The sequence below is a fragment of the Saccopteryx bilineata genome, chromosome 9, assembly GCF_036850765.1.
Source record: "Saccopteryx bilineata isolate mSacBil1 chromosome 9, mSacBil1_pri_phased_curated, whole genome shotgun sequence".
Taxonomy (NCBI): domain Eukaryota; kingdom Metazoa; phylum Chordata; class Mammalia; order Chiroptera; family Emballonuridae; genus Saccopteryx; species Saccopteryx bilineata.
The window spans coordinates 77,850,981-77,866,452 of record NC_089498.1 but is presented as its reverse complement, the minus strand read 5'-3'; the positions used below and the strand labels follow the sequence as shown (position 1 = coordinate 77,866,452).

General features: G+C 46.6%; 1 pseudogene; it reads left to right on the top strand.

The window, feature by feature from the left end:
* The first annotated feature begins 518 nt into the window (after positions 1–518).
* On the top strand, positions 519–5,785 carry LOC136313658 (elongation factor 1-alpha 1-like; annotated as a pseudogene).
* The last annotated feature ends 9,687 nt before the right edge of the window (positions 5,786–15,472 follow it).

Below are 15,472 nucleotides of genomic sequence, written 5' to 3'. Positions count from 1 at the left end.
CAAAGCTAGTCCCCATTTAGCAGCTCAATCTGCCCACCCCCATTTCTCTTGGCTCCTCCCTCTGCCTGACAACTCAGCCCTTGTTGCTATTTCTAGCTCATTCACTGTCAGCAGAACCAAAATAGTGGCTTCAGAAGCCAATCTCTAAACCAACCAACACCCAGATCTATGAAAGTGGGCCACCTGCCTCTGCTGGCTGCAGTGGGGTGCCCAGAGGCTGAGACGGAGCCACACCAGGGGCTTGAGTTTCAGCAGGTCACTTTCCTGAGGCTCTGAGGGTTAGGCACAGAATCTAGGGCTGCAGGGAAAAGACTGAGGGAAGCTCTGAGAAAGCAGGTGATGAGAGAGCCGAACATTTCCCAGAGTGCCCCAGGAAACACAGTTTGAACTCCAGACGGTTACCTCTGGCAGGAAGCCTTCTTGACTGCTACACATATCCCAGGAAGTCTGTGATGATGCATCTACTTCTCCCCTTTTCTAGAGCAGCCTTGTGAAAGGTGTGGTGGATAGTTAGGAACATGACTTTGGTGCCAGGTTACCTGGATTCAAATCCTACCTCTGACCTCTACCAGGTATGTGACTTCAATCTCTCCACGCCTCCATCTCCCCATTCGTAAAAAGGCAGTAAAAATAACCAATATGTAGGATTGTTGTAAGGATTAAGTGGGAAAGAGAAAAGTTCTTTGCACATGTGGCAAGATTTCAAAAATGAGATCTGTGATTATTGTCAGTACATAGCAGGGGCTCCTGCGTCATCTGCTGCTCAGAACCCCTAGTCTTGGACTCACAGTTGATAGCACTCTTAGTGTGTTGAATGAATGAATGAATGATTAAAAATTAGCTGACCTAAATGCAACATGGTATTCTTGATTGGATACTGGAACAGAAAATAGAATATCAATAGAAAAACATGAAATTTGAAGTAAGTCTGTAGTTTGGTTAATAGCATTATACCAATTTTGTTTTTATTTTTTTAAAATCATTTACTTACTGATTTTTTTTAGAGAGAGAGGAAGGGGGGGAGAGAGAGTGAGAAACATTGATTTGTTGTTCCATTTATTTATGCATTCATTGGTTGATTTTTTTTTTTTTTTTGTATTTTTCTGAAGCTGGAAATGGAGAGAGACAGTCAGACAGACTCCTGCATGCGCCCAACCGGGATCCACCCAGCACGCCCACCAGGGGGATATGCTCTGCCCACCAGGGGGCGATGCTCTGCCCCTCCGGGGCATCGCTCTGTTACGACCAGAGCCACTCTAGTGCCTGGGGCAGAGGCCAAGGAGCCATCCCCAGCACCCGGGCCATCTTTGCTCCAATGGAGCCTTGGCTGCGGGAGGGGAAGAGAGAGACAGAGAGGAAGGAGAGGGGGAGGGGTGGAGAAGCAGATGGGCGCTTCTCCTGAGTGCCCTGGCCAGGAATCGAACCTGAGACTTCTGCACGCCAGGCAGACGCTCTACCACTGAGCCAACCAGCCAGGGCCCATTGGTTGATTCTTGTATGTGCACTGACCAAGGATCAAACCTGCAACCTTGGTGTATTGGGACGATGCTCTAACCAACTGAGCTACCTGGTCAGAGCAGCATTATACCAATTTTAATTTCCTTGACAAATATGCCATGGTTATGTAAGAAGTTAACATTAGAGGAAGATGGGTGATGAGTAAACACTGTCTTTATAACTCTGTAAATATAAACTTATTTCTATTTTTTTTTTTTTGTATTTTTCTGAAGCTGGAAACGGGGAGGCAGTCAGACTCCCGCATGCGCCCGACCGGGATCCACCCGGCGTGCCCACCAGGGGGTGATGCTCTGCCCATCTGGGGCGCCGCTCTGTTGCAACCAGAGCCATTCTAGCACCTGAGGCAGAGGCCATAGAGCCATCCTCAGCGCCCGGGCCAACTTTGCTCCAATGGAGCCTTGGCTGTGGGAGGGGAAGAGAGAGACAGAGAGGAAGGAGAGGGGGAGGGGTGGAGAAGCAGACGGGCACTTATCCTGTGTGCCCTGGCTAGGAATCGAACCCGGGACTCCTGCACGCCAGGCTGACACTCTACCACTGAGCCAACCGGCCAGGGCTTAACTTATTTCTAAATAAATATATATATTTTAAATTACTGACAAATACTGACTGCTTTACATAAGCCAGGCACTATGCTAAGTGCTTTGGATACATCATTTCTTTTTCTTTTTTCAGTTTCATCCATAATGCTTTATTTCTTTCTTTTCTTTTTTTTTTTTTTTATTGATTTTAGCCAGAGAGGAGGGGGGAGAGAGAGAGAGAGAAACAGGAACATCAATCTGTCTGTGCCCTGACCGGAGATCAAACGGGCAACCTCTGTGCTTCAGGCTGATGTTCCAACCCACAGAGCTACCCGGCCAGGCCGCTGTCTGTCTTTGGAAAGGACACAGATCAAATATAGCAAAATATGAAGACCTGACCATATTGAATTATGGGAATATAAGCATTTGTTTTATCTTGTTTTGTATTTTTAAAATAGTTCTTAATTTAAAAAACAAAAATAAATGGATTAATTTTTAAAATTAAAAACATCCTTATCTAACCTGTCATCAAATGGATTTTAAGAAGTATTCTGAATTAAAATAGTACCATTAGTACTGGTCTCTAAAATATTGCAAATTTACATGTTATCCTTTTTAAACCTTCAAGAGGCTTTGTTATGTTTGTTAATCTTGCTTCAAGAAAAAGGTAGTGATGACCCAGTTTATAGTGTTTAGATGAAATAACTGTGATAGAAGCTAAGCCATTATTTCAAATTATACATTATTTCTTTTAATCCTATCACCCCATTATACAGATGAGAACACAGGTGCAGAGAGGTTAAACCAGATAGCAACTAACTTTAGCTGAGAGTTTACCATGTACTGTGCATAGTCAGGGTAGTTAATGGCTCTGACAAACAAAACTATTTCTCCCTCATAACACAAGGTGATGAAATTTGGGGGAGTGAACATGGAGGGGATATAAGAGGCCAGATACATCACTTTTCTTGTAGTTCCATGGCCTAGAACTCAGGCACATGGTCACACCTGCAAGGGAGGCTGGACAATGTAGTCTAGCAGGGAGCCGGGAAGAAGAGGAGGCTGCAAATGATGGTGATCATGAGCAGGCTTTTCCACAGCAGGTGTTGATATGAGACATAATCATTTATTTCTCATAAGCCATAAGAGGTAGATATTATTTTTAATATTTCCATCTTACAAATATGAAAACTAAGACTCAAAGAGTTTTAATAAACTTTCTCAAGGTCACTTAGCTGGAAGGGATAGATAGACTCATACTACAAACTCAGCAAGCCTGTGTTCTTAGACACTTCCTGAGCCTTCCTTCTGGGTTGGCCTTAGTGACTCGCTTACCATTAGATTATGTGACAGAAGTGGCATTCAGGAATGTCTGAAGCTGTTTCATAAGATGCCTTGCAACTTCTGCCTGGGTCTCTTGGAACACCCTCTTTTGAGCCCTGAACCACCATGCAAGGTGTCTGACTAGCCAAAGCCGCCATGCTAAAGAGACCTTGGGTAGACAAACTGGTTGGCATTTCCAGCTGGGTCCAGCCTTCTAGCCTCCCTGCCAAGGCACAAGACATTTGAGTGACCCTCTTTTGGATCTTCCACACCAGCACATCTGCCAGCTGAATATCACTGAGTGACCTCCATCAACACCATGTGGAATAGAAGAACTGTCCATTGAGCCTGCCTGAATTAAGGACCCACAGAGTTACAGGATATAAGAAAATGCTCTTGGCTTTTTCACAGTAGGTTTGCCAACAGAACACAGGTATCATAAAACCCACCACTAAATCAAAGCCAAAATGGGAAATGAAAAGACTCATATCACATCATCATCATTAGACACGTAGATCCTGGCAAGTCTGCCACTGTCAGTGATCTGATCTATAGAGGTGGTGGGATCAGTGAAAAGCCATTGAAAACTTTGAGAAAGAAGCTGCTGAGATGGGGAAGGGCTCCTTCGAGTATGCCTGGGTCTTGGATAAACTGAAAGCTAAACGTGAACATGGTATCACCATTGATGTTTCCCTGTGGAAATTCAAGAGCAGCAAGTATGTGACCATCACAGATGCCCCAAAACATAGGGACTTTATCAGAAACATGACTGCAGACACATCTCAGGCTGACTGTGCTGCCCTGATTGTTGCTATTGGCATTGGTGAATTTGAAGTAGGCATCTCCAAGAATGAGCAGACCCGTGAGCATGCCCTTCTGGCTTACACACTGGGCATGAAACAACTGATTGCTGGTGTTAACAACGTGGACTCCACAGAGCTGTCCTACAGCCATAAAAGATATGAGAAAATTATTAAGGAAGTCAGCACCTACATTAAGAAAATTGGCTACAACCCTGACACAGTAGTGTTTGTGCTAATTCCTAGATGGAATAATGACAACATGCTCACATGCCTTGACTCAAGGGACAGAAAGTCACCCATAAAGATGGCAATGCCAGTGGAACCACACTGCTTGAAGCTCCGGATTGCATCTGCCACCATCTTGACCAACTGAGAAGCCTCTGTGTCTGTCCCTCCAGGGTGTCTACAGAATTAATAGTACTGGTACTGTCCCTGTGGGCCAAGTGGAGACTGGTGTCCTCAAACCCAGCATGGTGGTCGCCTTTTCTCCAGTCAGTGTTACAACTGAAGTAAAGTCTGTTGAGATGCACCATAAAGCTTTGAGTGAAGCACTTCCTGGGGCCAATGTGGACGTCAATGTCAAGAACGTGTCTGTCGAAGATGTTCATTGTGGCGATGTGGCTGGTGACAGCAAAAAGGACAGACCAGTGGAAGCACTGGCTTCACAGCTCAGGTGATTATCCTGAACCAGCCAGGCCAAATCAGTGCCGGATATGCACCTGTGCTGGACTGTCACACAGCTCACAGTGCTTGCAGATTTGCTGAGCTGAAGGAGAAGATTGATGGTCATTCTAGGAAAAAGCTAGAAGATGGCTGTGGGATAGCTGTGTTTGGCTTGCTCATGGGGTTACCAGCTGCAAGCACTTTACTTGACTAGCATGTGAGCACCTGGCAGAGGCATGTGTGCATAGCCTATATAAGGCTCTGGGTGCTTACCCTGGGGGGCGATTCTCCCAGATCGCTCTCCTGCCACTGTGAGGTACGGTTTTCCCTGCTCCCTTACCCTTACTAAAAATAGCAGATTTGCCTGACCTGTGGTGGCGCAGTGGATCAAACGTCAACCTGGAACACTGAGGTTGCCAGTTCAAAACCCTGGGCTTGCCTGGTCAAGGCACATATGGGAGCTGATGCTTCCTGCTCCTCCCCCCTTCTCTCTCTCTCTCTCTCTCTCTCTCTCTCTCTCTCTCTTCTCTAAAATGAATAAATAAATAAAAATAATTTAAAAAATAGCAGATTTTCCTTGGTTATTTAGCTCTTTCCCTTTTGTTGTTTATTTGCTCACCTGTCCTTGTGAGCCTCCAATAAACAGGTGTGGCCTGACGCTTTCCAGCTCTGCAGTTCCTCTACTGTCTGCCTGAATCCAGTGTGAACCTGCCTGGCCTCGGCCACCAGCATTACAATGACCCAAAGTTTTTGAAATCTGGTGGTGCTGCCATTATCGATATGTTTCCTGGCAAGGCCACATGTGTTGAGCGATTCTCTGACTATCCTCCTCTGGGCCGTTTTGCTGTTCATAACATGAAACAGACAGTCGCTGTGGGTGTCAGCAAGGCAGGGGGCAAGAAGGCAGCTGCAGCTGGCAAAGTCACCAAGCTCCCCCAGAAAGCTCAGAAGGCTAAATGAATATTATCCCCAATATCTGCCACCCCAGTCATAATCAGCAGTAGAAGAATGATCTCAGAACTGTTTTATTCTCAGTTGGCCACTTAAATTTAATAGTAAAAGACTGGTCAGTGATTACAATGCATTGTAAAAGCTTCAGAATGAAAGGAGAACGTTTTGTGGAACATTTGGTGTGTGTGTGTGTACACAGCAGTTTTTAAGTTATTCGTTTTTTAGATCAATACTTTTTTTTTTAATTAATTAATTTATTTATTTATTTTTTACAGAGACAGAGAGTGAGTCAGAGAGAGGGATAGACAGGGACAGACAGGAATGGAGAGAGATGAGAAGCATCAATCATTAGTTTTTCATTGCACGTTGCAACACCTTAGTTGTTCATTGATTGCTTTCTCATATGTGCCTTGACCGCGGGCCTTCAGCAGACCGAGTAACTCCTTGCTGGAGCCAGCGACCCTGGGTTCAAGCTGGTGGGCTTTTCCTCAAACCAGATGAGTCCGCACTCAAGCTGGCGACCTCGGGGTCTTGAACCCGGGTCCTCTGCATCGCAGTCCGATGCTCTATCCACTGCGCCACCGCCTGGTCAGGCTAGATCAATACTTTTTAATAGAAACAACTTGACCAAAAATCTGTCACAGAATTTTGAAACCCATTGAAACAAAGTATAATGAAAATAAAAAAAGAAAAGAAAAGGCTCTTGTTTTTAAATCAGTAAACTTTAAGGTAGTTTGTTACATGTCAGTAGATAACCAGCACAGCGGAAGAGCTAGTTCAAATGAAAAGCCCGGGTTTTTAACCATTAAACGCGTCTGTGGAGGAACTGGTGGATGAGAAAAGAACAGAGCAGCTGGGCTGCCCCTGGGCTGAGTGCATGGCCATGAGGTTCCACCTCTCCAGAGGAATAAAAATGGAACCCTGGCTTAGTCTGCTTAGAGCTCCGCTAGAGATCGGAAGATGGTCAGAGGCCCAAGGGAAATATTGGAGGCAAAAGTCCTGAGGTGAGCAGGTTAGAAAGGCTACCAGAAAGGAAACATCCAACTCCTCATCTCTCTAAAAGCTCTTCCTAAGCTGCAGCCACCCTACCATCCAGGCCAACAGACTCCCAGCCACCAGGAGACCCCGGTAGGTCTGCGGCCACTCACTCGCAGCCTGGGCTTGACCGCTGCCTCCTCCATTTCCTCCCACATAGGGGTAGGGTGAGTAGGCTCAGTATGGACTCTACAGCCACTGGGATCTTGGCAAACCCTGGTTTTTCGGAAAACTCAAAGGGAAATATCCCACCATTCCTACCTCCCCTGGTGCTGTCCTCTGTGGCTGGCCCGAGGGACCAACTACCATTACTCTCCTTTTCTCAGATCACTCTGCCCTGCCCAGTGTTATGGATTAATCTTTTCATTCAAGCTTCCTAAACCATTCAATGTCTGGTCACTCTGGTCCTCTCTCCTTGGAAGCTACTAGGATTTTCTCTCCTCTGAGAATCCCTACACCGAAGTTGCTATTTCAGAACCTTCCATCAGCTCACTATGTGCCCTCCATTCCTCAAAATGCTTCCCTGTTAAGGGAATTCTGGCTTAGCCTCCTGTAACCTCTGGGCCTACAATGGGGATCATGGGATCCACAAATGGGATCTGGTTAGATCAGCTTTCAATCCTCCAGGGCTCCAGCTTGGTGCTGTGACCTCTAGGGCAGGGGTCCCCAAACTTTTTACACAGGGGGCCAATTCACCGTCCCTCAGACCATTGGAGGGCCGGACTACAAAAAAAACTATGAACAAATCCCTATGCACACTGCACATATCTTATTTTAAAGTAAAAAAACAAAATGGGAAGAAATACAATATTTAAAATAACAAACAAGTAAAATAAATTTAAATCAACAAACTGACCAGTATTTCAATGGAAACTATGCTCCTCCACTGACCACCTATGAAAGAGGTGCCCCTTCCAGAAGTGCAGCGGGGGCCAGATAAATGGCCTCAGGGGGCCGCATGTGGCCCGCAGGCCGTAGTTTGGGGACCCCTGCTCTAGGGCCATCCTGACTTTGGTAGTGACTGGGGAGGAGGGTTGCTAATTAGACAGACATGAGAAAATACACACGCAAGCATAAAGTACTGAGGACAGGTTAATTTCCCCAGTTATTACATGCGTATTTTAAAAGGGGTGCTGGGGAAGACACCACTTCACTTGAATGATGAATTTGTAGACAGGACTATTGAGGGGATACTTGGAGGTGTGGAGAGGGGAACTTCTAGTTTCTTTGAGATCACATCTCACAGATACAGGTATTTACTCTGTAGCATGCCTGCAAGGTCCCCATCATAGCAACACATCTTTCTTAGGAGTTCCTGGTGTCATACACTCTTTACCGCATGGCTTTGCTGTCCTGGCCATAGATGGTTGCATTAGGATGGGCGCCTGGGTATAGAACTCGACTTGCTCCCAAGATTCATTCTCCCCTCTGACTTGGGTAAATAGCCTTTGGCAATACACCCAGCTAAAGTAGAGCCTCTCCCAACCTCTTTTGCAGGTATTGTGGCCAAGTGACTTCATTCTAGCTGATGAGATACAATTATGTAAAACTTCTGATAAGTCTTTTAAAGGGGAAGGGATGTGTGCTTCGATCCCCCTCCTGGTGCTGCCTGGCATGTGAATGACACTGGCTGGGCTCCCTGCCAGGCCCGGACTGCCTCTGCCTCCACACTGTCTTTACACAAGAGAGAAAGGAGTGTCTACCTTGTTCAAGTCACTATTTTTCAAGTCTCTGTTACCTGCAGCCAAATGTGGTCTTACTTGTCAAACTTCCTGACCCACAGGTGGCCAGAGTCCTGTGGGGGAGTCTGATGAGAAAGGCTGCCACTGATTGTGCTTCCTCTGGAGAAGACTGCGGACGGACGCAGCGAGGCTCTGTGTCTTAAGAGAGAATGAGCAGGAAACAGCGGGAGGCAGCAGGACAGGTGGGAGGGACCACAGAGAAGGCAGGAAGCAGGAGCCCTGGCAGCAGAAACCTTGAGGTGGAGAAGCACAGGGAGTCAGCTGGTAGGGACAGGACAATCAGAAGCCGAACACAGGACAGCCAGGTCCCCACGGAACCAGAGCCCTGGCCTGAGGAGCAGCCCGTACCTGATGAGACCCCTGTTAACCTGGTCACTAGAGTCGCAGTGTATCCTAGGAGACATTCCCATTCCCCGGGAGATTCCTTATTTTCAAGTGTGTTCTTACAATGAATCTCTGAGGTCACTTGATTGTGAATTATCTTTCGGCACCTGAAAAACCTCATCTGCTCATTTCATGAATGTCAACCAGACCACAGGCATCGCTCAACAAGAATAAGACTCTTTGGCAGGACATCGGGTCAGTGGACTCAAGTCTCAGAAATGGCCACCACACAGAAGTTCCTGACCTGACCTGTCTCACTGTCTCCATCCAGCCTTTTCTCTCCTGAGAAGAAGCAATATATCTTCAGCCAAGGAGATCACAACATATACCACTATTCCCACTACCACGCTGAGCGACCTGGGGTGGGAATGGAATGGCAAGTAAAACAAGAGCCTTGGACACGTGGACACAGGTTTTCACTCAGACTCTCTCCTTTACACAGCTGTGTGGGCCTGACAAGATGGTTATCTCTTCTGACCCTCACGTTTCAAAAGCGTCAAAATGGAAAGGATAATAGCATTGCCCGGGTCTGTTGTGAGAATGGAAATAGAGAAGCAGACTAGTGCCTGGCACATAGTAGGTGCTCAACAAAAGTTAGAGATTGTTTCCTTTCTGCTGAGATAGCCAGGGGCTTGGGAGGGAAGATCTGTATCTCCCTCCTCCCTGGGTGGGGGAGGGGTGGGAGGCCTGGTCACACAGACCCCAAGAGAGACTCAGTCTTTTCCTACAGCTTCTCAGAACAGCAGCGGGCTCAGCAGGGCATTCTCAACCAACCCATTTCTAAAAGATCGTCATCTGGGTTTACTTTCACATCTCTTTAAATAGATGTATATGATTTATAAACTTTTGCCAAGCAGTTTTACATACATAAGAGGCTCTGCATTCTATTACAGGTTTCTTAAATATGGTTGTAAACTCACATTAGAACGTTAGGCTAATGACAAATGCAGCCCTCTTACATAAAGTCCCGATTCTCCAAACACTGGAATATTTGCTTAATGAAAAGAGGTTATACAAGCTCTCCAGACTCCCAGATCATCTTTATTCTGGTCTTAAATTTAGGGAAGAAGAGAGAAAAGTTAATGTCTCTCACAAATACACAGAAACCTATTCATTTTTTCAACAAAAACTCTGGTGTGGTCTGGCCAAAGTCTATGAGTGTGTGCGCACACACACAGGCATGCGTGAAGCAGTCTTACGAAAAAAATCTGGAAGGTCTTGGAGTTTTTCTTTTCTTTTCAATTACAGTTCAATAAAAATGTCCTCATAAAAGTTCTAGGTAAGCAATGGCTTTGCCAGCAGGATGGGGCTCCCCGCATCCCAGGGAGGCTGCCTGGTGTGACTGGGGGAGACGGGCAGGAAGCCAAGTGGGTTCCTCCACCATGCCTCAGCCTCAACAACACACACAATGGGTTCCTCTGAGGGCCTGGGAATAGCCCGGACGAGGGAGGTGCTGGGGGCAGCATTCTTCTTTGTGAAACCCCTCTAAGTCTGCCCAGCCAAGAGGCCAGCAGGAGCTAAGCCTTAAAGTAGGCGTAGTATTTTGAAAATACTAAATGGCTGTTTTTCATTCCTTTTCCCCATAACCAAGTTCTTTAAATGTAGGTTTGCCAGATAAAATATAGGACACTAGTTAAAATTCAATTTCAGCTAAGAAACAAATAATTTTTTAGTCTAAATATGTACCAAATATTTCAGAGGACATACTTACACTAAAAATGTATTTGTAAATCAGTCAACACTACCTGTAAGTCATTTTGCCATTATGGGCACAGAAATGGGAAAAAGAGGTCAAATCCAATAGGGGGAGGCCCAGAGGATATCCTGGTAATAAAGGAGAAGAAAGTGGACGATTGAAGGAAAAGAGGAAGGGGATAGAGCACGGGGTGGCGGGCAGTGAGGCCCATGAGTGGCGACCTCCGTTCTCTAAGACAATGTCTGGGGATAAACTGAAAGTTTGTGGGGGGGGGGGGAGGGGGCTTTGCTCTTTGCCCCTTTAGACTTCTGGAAGGGGACACTTCTGTTCAACAAGAACAGCAACCACGCTCAAGGGGCCCCACAGAATGAAGGCCCCCTCCCCAACTTGGCTCTTGTAATAAACCCTGACGTACACCCATAATCCTGGGCAAGGGGAGAGGATTCTGAGAGCTTACATTTTTAACTGGGGAGACTGGGATATTATTATTTGGCAAACTGAAGTGTTCTCGAGTCCCAGCAGGGTGGGCAGGGGCATGCTGGGAAGGTTAGAAGAGGTAAAGAAAAATAAATACACTTTCTTTTGTACTGCCCAGTGACAAGAATAGCAGCAACATGAGGACAATGACATAGTATATCTTGTTACTCTTCCCTCAATTTCTATAATACTGCCTAGCACAAATGATGTGCTGTACAAGGATGGGCAGGGTGAGTAAACTTTGATGCATTTCAGGACAGACTGACTGCAACAATAAGTGTCTCTTTGGGTCCTGCGTGATGCCCTCCGACTTTCCTTCCTGAGACTAACCTTGGGGACAGTCTGAGACCATGTGTACATGTATGTTTCTTTCTTAACTCAATCCCTCAGCATCTTGTGTGGGGGAAAGTTACATCATCAGGGTCAGAAAGCCTTTATTAAACCAACAATAGTTAGGTGCTAGGGCCTGTGTTAAGCACTTATATTATTTATTTCTGAACATACAATGTCCAATTCATCAGGTAATGCTTTATAACCTATCATAAGAACAGGTCCAGAAACTGACCCACTTCTCATATCTGCTGCTACCATCCTTGACCAAGCCACCAGCATCTCTTGCCTAGACAACCAGAATAGCCTCCTCACTGGTCTCCCAACCTCTAGTTTTGTTCACCAAGTTCTATTCCCAGACATCAGTCAGAATATTATTAAAATGCAAATGAGATCATGTAACCATCCTCCTTAGAATAAAATCCAACTCCTTACCATGGCTACAAGGCCCCATAGGGTCTATCACTGCGACAATGAACTCCTCAGAGTCCAGATGACACGCTCTGAAGGGCTGAGGGGAGGCAACAGCCCTGGTCAGCAGACCGAAGGACTGAAGCCCCGTCCCCAGCCTTACTCAGATATTTATGAGCAAATACAAATAAGTCGGCCCTGGCCGGTTCGCTCAGTGGTAGAGCGTTGGCCTGGCGTGCAGAAGTCCCGGGTTCAATTCCTGGCCAGGGCACACAGGAGAAGCGTCCATCTGCTTCTCTACCCCTCCCCCTCTCCTTCCTCTCTGTCTCTCTCTCTTCCCCTCCCGCAGCCGAGGCTCCACTGGAGCAAAGATGGTCCGGGCGCTGGGGATGGCTCCTTGGCCTCTGCCTCAGGCACTAGAGTGGCTCTGGTCGCAATAGAGTGATGCCCCGGAAGGGCAGAGCATCGCCCCCTGGTGGGCAGAGCGTCGCCCCCTGGTGGGCGTGCTGGGTGGATCCTGGTCGGGAGCATGCGGGAGTCTGTCTGTCTATCCCCGTTTCCAGCTTCAGAAAAATACAAAAAAAAAACATACAAATAAGTCAAGGAAGGAGACAGCAGAAGTTTTCAGGGGTGAAGTAAAAGATGAAGAACATGTTAACTTCTAATCTCTGTTCTGAGAGCCTAAACATTCTTGTTGCTAAATTTTATCCTGCTGTTTTGCTGTTTCCAGCACCCACTTTTTCTAGGATGGGTCAGAGAGGCCTCTGGACTCTCTTCTGCCCAGGGCTTTCGCCCTAGGGCACCTCACTGTCTCTAATTTTCATCCAAACTCTGCATATTTTCATAGCATATTCCCACAGGGATCTAGGTCACAGTATTCTTCTAATGCATTAGGGTGCAGGCTAGATTATTGTAACAGAGATTCTAAAATCCAGTGGCTTACACAGATAGCTGTTTATTTCTCTCTCATGTCACCACACAGAGATAAGTGGACAATCAGACAGGTGAGGCGACTTGGCTCCACGAGGCCATGCAGGAAGGGGCCCAGGTTCCTTCCACCTTGTTGCTCTGTGATCCCTAATAGTGTTTTCCTCATCTGCCAGTTGAAGTTGGATCACTGCCACATCTGCATCCCCTGGCTTTCTACTGTCTCTCCTTCCTGGGTGTTTTAGCACTCGTTGGTTGTTTCCTAACCCTGTTCACACTCTCTATGTAGACTTTTTATTAACACCTTTTTTTTTTTTTGACAGAGACAGAGTCAGAAAGAGGGACAGATAGGGACAGACAGACAGGAAGGGAGATGAGAAGCATCAATTTTTTTCATTGCGGCACTTTAGTTGTTCACTGATTGCTTTCTCATATGTGCCTTGACCAGGGAGCTACAGCAGATTGAGTAATACCTTGCTCAAGCCAGCGACCTTGGGCTCAAGCTGGTGAGCCTTGCTTAAACCAGATGAGCTCGCACTCAAGCTGGTGACCTCAGGGTCTGGAACCTGGGTCCTCCACATCCCAGTCCAATGCTCTAGCCACTGCGCCACCACCTGGTCAGGCTAACATCTTTTTAAAAAACATTTTATTCGCTGACTTTAGAGAGAAGAGAGAGAGAGAAAGAAAAGGGGATGCGCAAGAAGCATCAACTCGTAGTAGTTGCTTCTTGTATGTGCCTTGACTGGGCAAGCTCAGGGCTTCGAACCGATGACCTCAGCATCCCAGGGTGACGCCCCATTCACTGCGCCACCACAGGCCAGGCTCATTAACATCTTTTCATTTAAACCATCCCTGGTGAATTTTGTCCCATCTTGGACCCTGAACAGTCAGGGTGACACTGCACAATGTGTCAAAGTCAACCTCTTCCTAAAGTTGAGCTCAGCCCAGCCTATGGATTAGCATTATTTTTCCTTCCAAAACAATGCCTCTAAAATGTAATCAGGATTGGCTCAAGATACCTGTCATGAATAAATGACCATGGGTTGGCTAATGCCTACCATTGCACTAAAATGTCCATGGCAGTTTGGAGTAATAACCCCTGACACTTCCATCTGCCTTCTTGCTCCAGAGCCAAAGTTCACCTCTCTGAGTGTCGTTACTGAGTCTCCTGTCTCTTTTGGCAAACTCTGTGCACCACACATACAGTGCCCACTCACTGAGCTGCCTTTTGTGCTTAGACATCTGTGTCCCACTGGAGAGTAAGGACACCCAAGGCAGCCCTGATTCCCTGCCTCCCTGTGCTGCCGTCTGCTTCTAAAACAGGGCCCGGACACAGAGCAGGGCCTCACCTCAGTGAATGTCTGCTGAATGCACAGGGAGATTTCAGGTCCCAACCCAATGGTCTGTTCATTTAACCCTCTTTAGGGATTCCTTCATCCATCCAGTGGGAACTCAAACAATTAACCAGAGTGGAGGGAGAGTGAGAAAAAGAACATCAATGACTGGTATGCACTGGGTGTTTATTCTAAGCCAAGAGCTACATGCATTATCTTATTCAATACTCACAAAACCCCACAAATAGATGCTATTATTACTCCCAAGGTACCGATGAGAGGACAGGTTCAAAGAAGTTAGGAGTCTTGCACCAACTCAGAGTTAAGTAGCAGGGGCAGAATTTGAACCCAAGCTCTTATATAATATTTTGAAAGCACTGCCCTTCATTCCTCTGCTCTTCTGCCTCTCCCACACACTACTAATCAACCTGTCAAGACTCATTAATGTGACTTTGATGCATTAACAGGCCATGAAGAGAAACAGAGATCTATCTGTAAAAGAAGTAAGTCCTAGGGGGGAAACAGAGGTGCTAATAGAGACACAATTCACTCATTTGCAGAGTTCACTGACAGACTGGAGCAGGGCTCAAACAGCATTCAGGGCCCTGGGAAAGGGGGACTTCGCAGGGACCCCTGCCCACAGCCCACACCCTGGGTCCTCCGGGCTTCAGAACCCCAGCAGTGAGCGGGCAGCAGGCACTCCCTGTATTTTGACAGCCAGGGAGATACACAGAGATATCGATTTCAGAGAAACATTCTCAGCTCTTGGGCCTTCTCTTCAAACCCAATGTCCTCCTGTCAGCAGGTTACCAGAGTCAGGAGTGACAGCTCCGCAACAGACATAGCCAGGCCAGCTGCCAGCAAACTCCCAGGTGAGCCACGGAAACCACCAAGGTACCCAGATGGCAGGATTTAAGAGTCGGGGACCATCCAGACCGTGGAAGAAGGAAGCTCTGTGGTCATCCAGTGGGAAGGAGTTAGATCAGGCCTGGGCAGTAGAACAAATGGAAATCCCTCTCCCAATTCCCATCACCTCATTGACTTGTCTCATTTTCAGTGATCTAGAACCGAGCTGTCTGAATGGGAACCTCTGCAATAAGCAAAGGTGTGCACGTATCTTTCCGGTTTAGTGTTCTGGGTTTCTTTGCATATACACACAGAAGTAGAATTGCTAGATTATATGGCAGTTCCATTGTTAATTATTTGAGATAACTCCATACTGTTTCTCACAGTGGCTGCACCAGTCTGTATTCCCACCAGCAGTACATGGGGGTTTCTCTTACTCCACATCCTCGCCAACACTTGCTGTTTGTTGATTTATTAATGATAGCTCTCGACAGGTATTAACTTGTGGTTTTAA